Genomic DNA, 9314 nt, shown 5'->3' on the forward strand with positions numbered 1-9314 from the left:
ACTCCCAATCACAATTGCTACAAAGAGAATAAAATATATAGGAATACAACTTACAAGGGATGTGAAGGATCTCTTCAAGGAGAACTACAAACCACTGCTCAAGGAAATAAGAGAGGACATAAACAAATGGAAAAAAAAAAAAATCCATGCTCATGGATAGGAAGAATTGATATTGTGAAAATGGCCATACTGCCCAAAGTAATTTATAAAGTCAATGCTATTCCCATCAAGCTTCCATTCACTTTCTTTGCAGAACTAGAAAAAACTACTTTTAATTTAATTTAATATGAAACTAAAAAAGAGCCCATATAGCCAAGACAATCCTAAGCAAAAAGAACAAAGCTGGAGGTATCACACTACCTGACTTCAAACTATACTACAAGGCTACATTAACCAAAACAGCATGGTACTGGTACCAAAACAGAGCTATAGACCAATGGAACAGAACAGAGGCCTCAGAAATAACACCACACATCTACGACCATCTGATCTTTGATAAACCTGATAAAAACAAGCAACAGGGAAAGGATTCCCTATTTAATAAATGGTCCTGGGGAAACTGGCTAGCTATATGCAGAAAATGGAAACTGGACCCCTTCCTTACACCTTATACAAAAATTAATTCAAGATGGATTAAAGACTTAAATGTAAAACCTAAAACCATAAAAACCCTAGAAGAAAACTTAGGCAATACCATTCAGGACATAGGCATGGGCAAAGGCTTCATGACTAAAACACCAAAAGCAATTTCAGCAGAAGCCAAAATTGACAGATGGGATCTAATTAAACTAAAGAGCTTCTGCTCAGCAAAAGAAACTATCATCAGAGTGAATAGGCAGCCTACAGAACGAAAGAAAATTTTTGCAATCTATCCATCTGGCAAAGGGCTAACATCCAGAATCTACAAGGAACTTAAACAAATTTACAAGAAAAAAACAAACTGCCTCATCAAAAAGCAGGTGAGGGATATGAACAGACACTTCTAAAAAGAAGACATTTACGCAGCCAACAAACATATAAAAATAAAAAGCTCATCATCACTGGTCATTAGAGAAATGCAAATCAAAACCACAATGAGATCATATCTCATGCCAGTTAGAATGGTGATCATTAAAAAGTCAAGAAACAACAGATGCTGGAGAGGATGTGAAGAAATAGGAACTATCGTACACTGTTGGTGGGAGTGTAAATTACTTCAACCATTGTAGAAGACAGTATGGTGATTCCTCAAGGATCTAGAACCAGAAATACCATTTGACCCAGCAATACCATTACTGGATATATACCCAAAGGATTATAAATCATTCTACTGTAAAGATACATGCACACATATGTTTATTGCAGCACTATTTACAATAGCAAAGACTTGGAACCAACCCAAATGCCCATCAATGTTAGACAGTATAGAGAAAATGTGGCACATTTTCACCATGGAATACTATGCAGCCATAAAAAAGAATGAGTTCCTATCCTTTGTGGGGACATGGATGAAGATGGAAACCATCATCCTCAACAAACTAACACAGGAACTGAAAATCAAACACCACATGTTCTCACTCACAAGTGGGAGTTGAACAGTGAGAACACATGAACACAGGGAGGGGAACATCACACACTAGGGCCTATCGGGGGGTGGGAGGCAAGGGGAGGGAGAGCATTAGGACAAATACCTAATGCATGCAGGGCTTAAATCCTAGATGATGTGTTGATAGGTGTGGCAAACCACCATGGCACATGTATACCTATGTAACAAACCTGCAGGTTCAGCACATGTGTCCCAGAACTTTAAAAAAAAAAAAAGTTGAAATGTTTACATAGGCTTTATGTAAGAAAGTTGTGTCTCCTTTACCTAGATGTTTTATGGGAATAGAGATTATATGTAACTGGAGAATATTTCCTCTACCTAGTACTGTAAAGAGAAGGCATATAAATCCACCCTTTGAGCAATATTAATTGGACGCACTAAATGGCAACCAATAAGATTTTCAAGTCCAGAGAGGGTAGAGTAGAAGTTAGAAGGCTGCCAGGGACAAATTCTGTATTTGATAGCCCTTTGTAGAATGTTTATTGTAGCTTATAGCAAAAGCCTGCGAATACCTCCCAGCAGCAACTATCAGGACCCTGGACTAGAGAATTTCACTTGAAGGGCATTTACTGCCTTGCTATGGGATGTTAACTGAAGTTACTCCTATGACTAAAGGACATAAAATGTTTGTTTTTGTTTGTTTGTCTGTTTTTGAGACAGGGTCTCACTCTGTCGACCAGGCTGGAGTCCAGTGGTGCAATCTTGGCTCACTGCAACCTCTGCCTCATGGGTTCAAGCAATCCTCCTGCCTCAGCCTCCTGACTAGCTGGGACTACAGGCATGCGCCACCACGCCCGGCCAATTTTTGTATTTTTGGTAGAGATGAGGTTTTGCCATGTTGGCCAGGCTGGTCTCAAATTCCTGGGCTTAAGTGATCCACCTGCCTCGGCCTCCTAAAGTGTTGGGATTACAGGAGTGAGCCACCACAAATGGTTTTGAAAGCTAAAATCCTCATGTTGTCTGGGGTGATGTCAAGAGAAACATTCTAATGGGGACAGTAGTACCCAAAAGAGTCCCATAATAAAATAGAAGTGGTTTATATAGGATCAGTCTACCTGGGAAGTGCAAGGAGGAGACATTCATGTGCAGGGAGCCTCTTTCCCCCTAGGAATGACTCTGGAACTGTGTGAGGAACTGCTGGATTCTACAGTGTCCAATAAATAGCTCTCACTTGCCTTACAAACAGCTGCTTGGTTTGTGAATGGCAGTACCAAGGTTAATCAATCACACCCTGTTTGGAAGGCTGCTACTCTGATTAAAGAAGAGTCAAGAAAACCTTTTGTGATGGTTAATATTCACTGTCAATGTGATTGGATTGAAGGATGCAAGGTATTGTTCCTGGGTGTGTCTGTGATGGTGTTGCCAAAGATTAACATTTCAGTCAGTGGACTGAGAGAGGCAGACCCACCCTCAATGTGGGTGAGCACCATCCAGTCAGCTGCCAGCAGGGCTAGAATAAAGCAGGGAGAAGGTGGGAGAAGCTGACTTGCTGAGTCTTCCGGCCATCTTTCTCCCATGCTGGATGCTTCCTGTCCTCGAACATCGGACTCCAAATTCTTCAGCTTTTGGACTCTTGAACTTACACCAGTGGTTTGCCAGGGGCTCTTGGGCCTTTGGCCACAGACTGAAGGCTGCACTGTTGGCTTCTCTACTTTTGAGGTTTTGGAACTTGAACTGATCGACTACTGGCTTCTTTGTTCCTCAGCTTGCAGAGGGCCTATTGTGGGACTTCATCTTGTGATCGTGTAAATCAATTCTCTTTAATAAACTCCCTTTTATACATACATATATCCTGTTAGTTCTGTCCCTCTAAAGAACCTGGCTAATACACCTTCCCTCTTCTGAGCTACTTATAGTTTATAACAATTGAGTAAAATATACTTTTGTGAGAAAAATTTACCTTTCTATCTGAATTCTCTAAAATTTGGGAACTATCTGTGAGTATTATTTTATGGCAATATAGTTATTTACATGAATTCAGTAAGAATATGTTTTCTTTTATACGAGGACACACTGGAGAAACTGGTTATTTTGCCAAGGCTTTGACTGAAATGGCATATTTTCAAATATGATCTGACTTCTTTGAGAAATTGAGGTTGATTTTATAAAGCTGATTAAAAAAAAAACAAAAACGCTTAGAAAGACTGGCCTAGTACCTTCTCTACAGTCCTTTATAAGGTTCCTGACCTGTGGTAAGTAAAGAATGTCACTTTGTTTTGTTTTTGAGATGGAGTTTCGCTCTTGCTCAGGCTCGAGTACAAGGGAACAATCTCTGCTCACTAAAATCTCCGCCTCCCAGGTTACAGTGATTCTCCTGCCTCAGCCTCCTGAGTAGCTGGGATTACAGGTGCCTGCCACCACACCCGACTAATTTTTATATTTTAGTAGAGACAAGGTTTTGCCATGTTGGCCAGACTGGTCTCCAACTCCTGATCTCAGGTGATCCGCCTGCCTCAGCCTCCCAAAGTGCTGGGATTACAGGTGTGATCCCAGGAACCTCTAGTTATTTGGAAATCTTTAGAAGAATTCACCCAATTTATACAGCTATTGCAGCCTGATGGCAAATCTCTGGCTTTGTTAGCCTCAAGGCTTTAAAAAATCTGAGATTCTTTATTTAAAAGTTCCAAAAAAGCCAATTTTAAAAGAACCTATATGGCCAATCACTATTCTTGCTGCACTTTATGCAAATAATCAGGTCAAGTATAATAAGACTAAAATTCATTTTGCAAATAAATTGGTCCTACAATAATTTAGCCTTGGTAGAAATAGAAACTTAGAAAAAAAATTACGTTTCAGAAAAAAACTATTGTATACCCATGGTTAGTTTTTTTTTTTTTTTTTGAGACAGAGTCTTACTCTTTTGCCCAGGCTGGAGTGCAGTGGCGCGATCTCGGCTCACTGCAAGCTCTGCCTCCCAGGTTCACGCCATTCTCCTGCCTCAGCCTCCCGAGTAGCTGGGACTACGGGCGCCCGCCACTATGTCCGGCTAATTTTTTGTATTTTTAGTAGAGACGGGGTTTCACCATGTTAGCCGAGATGGTCTTGATCTCCTGACCTCGTGATCCGCCTGCCTCGGCCTCCCAAAGTGCTGAGATTATAGGCGTGAGCCACCACACCCAGCCTAGATTCTAGTCTTATCCATTGTTTTTATTACTTGCCTACAATTTGGACTAATCCTAAATTATTTTTTGGCTACAACAAGTCTCTAACGACAAACCCAGTTTTAATTTTCTTCATGTTGTTTTTAGTTGACTGCCTAATGGAATAGGGTTTTTTTGTTTGTTTGTTTTTGTTTTTTGTTTTTTGCTCTGGCATACAAATTCTTTTTGACTGTAGTCCTTGTGTGAATATTAATGTTATTTATCTCTCAGTGTTTTACTTCATCCGAGAAAATAAAAATCATGGTACTCCAAAGACTAGAGATACTTCAAGAAAGCCTATGCATTTTTCCTCATCTGAAATCCCACTGGGCCTGATCTGTTTCCCATTGCCAATGCACTGCTGCTAAAGCTATACGATATCAAGCACCCTTCCTCTAAACTCAAGGACCATTGAAGAGGAGAGTGTGTGAGATTCTAAGAGCCTGATTAGAAAGCTGGAGTGTGGCAGTTATAGCAATTCCATCTTGGATTCTAATCTGCCATGTTAACATCCGATTAACCCCACTTCTAGGAATGCCTCTAAGATTTCTGCCTTATCTAGTATCTCTTATATAAGAGCACTTACCATAAATCCTACCCTTAGGCAAATTCCTACATATTCCTGCTGAAGCATGATTATCCTTTCCCCATGGTGTATCAATCCTGGGTCTGGGGCGTAACAGTGAGGGAATCCTTTGTCTCACAGCCGCCTGAGACATAGCTTCTGTTTGTAAGCCCCTATTAAATGTTTCTCTCTGAGAAACTGTTTGGTCACTCTCTTTGTTCAGTGTCTCAGCTCCCTTGGCCTTTGGGGGTAGGTTTGTATAGACCTGCTCACTTACCACAGAGCAAGCTTACTCACAGTATGGTGGCTGGGTTGGAAGAGCAAGCAACACAAGAGAGAAAAAGCTCGGTAGAAGCTGTATCCTTTTTATATCCTAGCGTTGGAAATCACATAGCATAATCTCTGCCATTTAATAGCAGTCACAAGCGCCCATCAAAATTCAAGTGGAGAAAACACTGATACCTATTAACAGTAGGAGAAATGTCAATCACATTGTACCTTTTTTTTAAGTGGATGAAAAGTGTATGTGTATTTGCTTTTTAAGATGGAGTCTTGCTCTGTCGCCTAGGCTGGAGTGCAGTGGTGCAATCTCGGCTCACTGCAATCTCCGCTTCCCAGTTCAAGTGATTCTCCTGCCTCAGCCTCCCGAGTAGCTGGATTACAGGTGCCCCCACCATGCCTGGCTAATTTTTTTTCTATTTTTTTGGTACAGATGGGGTTTCAGCATGTTGGTCAGGCTGGCCTCGAACTCCTAACCTCAAATGATCCACCTGCCTCGGCCTCCCAAAGTGCTGGAATTACAGGCAAAGCCACACACACCTGGCCTCGTGTGTGTATTTGTATGTGCATTTGTGTATACATCTTTGGGAAATGCAATCTGCCACAACAGGAAAGGAGGAATAAAGGAGCAAATAATAAATGGGATAAATGGAAAACAACTACCAAGATGGGAGTTTAAAACCCAAACGGATCAATAATTACATTAAATATAAACAGATCAAACACTCCAATTACAAGACACAGGCCAGGCATGGTGACTCATGCCTGTAATCCTAGCACTCTGGGAGGCTGAGGTGTGAGGATCACTTGATTCCAGGAGGTTGAGACCAGCCTGGGCAACATAGTGAGATCTCACCTCTACAACAACAAAAAAAGTAAAAATTAGTTGGGTGTGGTGGGGCACACCTGTAGTCCCAGCTGCTTGAGAGGTTGAGGCAGAAGAATTGCTTGAGTCTGAGAGGTTGAGGATGCAGTGAGCTGTGATCATGCCACTGGGTGAAAGAGCTGACTCCATTCTGGGAGAAAGAACTGAAATCCTCTCTCTAAAATACATACATACATAGAAATAAAAAAGAAGACAGATTGTCAAACTAGTTGAAAAAGCAAGTGGTTATTTTTCAGAAACACATTGTCAAAAAAGACAGATTGAAAGTAAAAGAAAATATATGCAACAGTGTTTGTGTTGCATATATATGTGTATATATAGATGAGAGATGAGACAGACACAGACATAAATACATGCTGACAAGAATGAGCCTACAGAGAGAGAGGTGCTGAGAATAATTCAGTGGTGAGTAAACATTGCATCTGTTTCCTGAGAAGCTTAAAAATAAGTGATACTATAGCTTCCAAGTATCATATTTCATTTTTCTTGTAATCAAGAAATTGAGTACTTAAGGTCATACAGAAATACATGAGAGTCAGAAATGGAATCTACATTTCCAACTCTTAGCCAAATTGATTAGTATTTCAAAAAGAATTTATCAAGGGTCTACATGTCATAGTCACTGACAGATAAGATGCAGTTCCTACTCTAAATAAGCTTAAGGTATAGTATTTCTTCTACATATTGTTACAGTAGGTAGCTAGTCAAGCATGAGTCAGGCAAGAGAGAGTTCCCCCCACCCACCAGAATGTGAGGTGACTATCAGGTGATGGTCACTCTGCTTCTCTAAAAAACAATTGGTCACAGTCAGCACCAGGGAAAGGCAGTTTCTCAACAGATAAACATCTGAAATTGGTAATTGGCAGCTTTCAGGAATTGGGCGAATGAGCTCAAACATGTGCATTAAGAGGCAAAATGGCAGAGTATGACCTTCCAGGAGCATGCCACCAGAATTCGAAAGAAAGCCTCAGATGAGCATGTATGAAACTCCAGTAAACACACTGTGCATGCTCACATCCCAAGCATAAGCAGGGCACTATGCATGTGGGTGGTTCCCCTTAACCCTTAAGGGAAGGATGAAGGGAAAGGGGTGCAAGATGCCAGAAGTAGGCCAGCATATAAAATCCTAGGTTCAAGGTTAAACAAGGCACTTGACCTCCAAGATGCCTGCTTGGGTCTCTCCCAACTGTGTTTTCCTTTCTTTCTCGCTCTAAAGCTTTTTAATAAACTTCTGCTCCTGCTCTGAAACTTGCTTCGGTCTCTTTTACTGCCTTATGCCCCTCAGTTGAATTCTTTCTTTTGAGGAGGCAAGAAATGAGACTGTTGGAGACCCACACAGATTTGCCACCAGTAACTCAGATATTCGCCACCCCTAACAATATTATCCATTAAATTTATTTCTATTCAAATATCACATGTATCAACCAGTGTACCCAAACAGAAATAAGTCAATTAGAAAGTCATTAACTTTAGCTCAACTTATACTTGCTTTTTTTGGTATTTTTTAACATTACATTTCACTACCAGAAATCATTCCTGAATTGCATAAATAGGTATAACATATATTCAAAGATTGAAGAAATATTTTCACAGAATCTAATTCTAACATGGCATTAGTCTTACATTAAAAGAAAATTACCCTTCAAACAAAATATAAATAGGACCACAATACAGTTTCCCAGAATAGGAGGGCTTATTCTATAAAATTCTAGGCAATAGTCTTTTAAAAGAGGGAGAAATATTGATAAAGATTGGGAAGACAGAATAAAGAAATTTTAACAAATGACTTCTGATAGCCTTTCATTTTCCTCAGAAATATAAATTCTAGCTCAATATTGTCATAATAGCAAGTCCCTATTGACATCCTTTCTAAGCGAATCAAAATGAAAAGACACACTTATCTGAACACTCCTGGCAACTCTACAGCTGTGATTATGAAATGAGCAGAAAGACTAGTTGTCTTCATGAACTGCTAAAATTCCAAACACTGAAGTAAATAAACTGATTTAATTCAAGAGCTGAGATTTTAACTTATTTCCAATCGACCCAAAAGAAATAGTCCTGATTAAAATACAAAGTACCTGGATTCTTCCTCTGAGTCTTCTTTACCAGCAGTAAAAGAAAAATGACAGACACTCTCCCAAAAGTTGCCCAGAAGGCCAAAACCTCAAATATGCCTTTGGAAGTATAACAGAGCTAACTTAAGTGCTAGGTTACCACATATCTCTTGCTCTAGTTTCCTATTAATTTTTAACAGTTATTGAACCCAATAAATGTATCACTATTTTCCCTCTTCATTTTCTGTTCTCTCTAAATCCCCCCCTCTTAGGGATTGCCACTACATTTTACTCACATATTTTAGTAATTTTCTTTATAGAAGTTGTTTGACCCCTATTGGTACCATTAGGGCATATTTTTCTTCTGCAATAAAATACTCAAGGTAACTTCTGAAGGGATCTGCATTTGCAAATGTTTTCTTTCCTGAGACAACAAAAGCTGAAAAATACAAATGTGATCACAGTAATGAGTAATAAAATACTCAAGCCCCACTTTCAGAATTTGGGGAGCACCAAATCTCCTACTAATCCTCCTCAACTAATTCACACAGTTTCTTAAAATAGCTATAGAATGGAGTGTTAGTAGGATTTTACACGACAATAAAAGGACTATCTCTATAAAAGTTTTGGATCTTTTTTGAGATGATAAGAGCATTTAAAAAGTACGAACTTAAAGGAAACTACTGGTAAATTCAACTTAATTTTAAGGAAGTCTGATCAGCCAAATACTCCATAAAATACTTGAAAACTACAAGCTACTACCTTGCAAGACTTATGCTACAGATACAATTGATTAAGAATT

General features: G+C 39.6%; 1 protein-coding gene across 3 annotated transcripts in view; it reads right to left on the bottom strand.

The window, feature by feature from the left end:
* BAAT (bile acid-CoA:amino acid N-acyltransferase) overlaps nt 1–8910 on the bottom strand; it is a 28064-nt gene extending 19154 nt beyond the window's left edge. Inside the window, exon 1 of one of the 3 annotated variants that reach the window (XM_021927317.2) lies at nt 8537–8800. The gene's annotated coding sequence lies outside the window, so the exon portion shown is untranslated. The other 2 variants (XM_003911436.5, XM_021927316.1) reach the window with 2 other exon arrangements.
* Nucleotides 8911–9314: the final 404 nt, after the last annotated feature.

This window comes from Papio anubis, chromosome 13, assembly GCF_008728515.1.
Source record: "Papio anubis isolate 15944 chromosome 13, Panubis1.0, whole genome shotgun sequence".
NCBI lineage: Eukaryota > Metazoa > Chordata > Mammalia > Primates > Cercopithecidae > Papio > Papio anubis.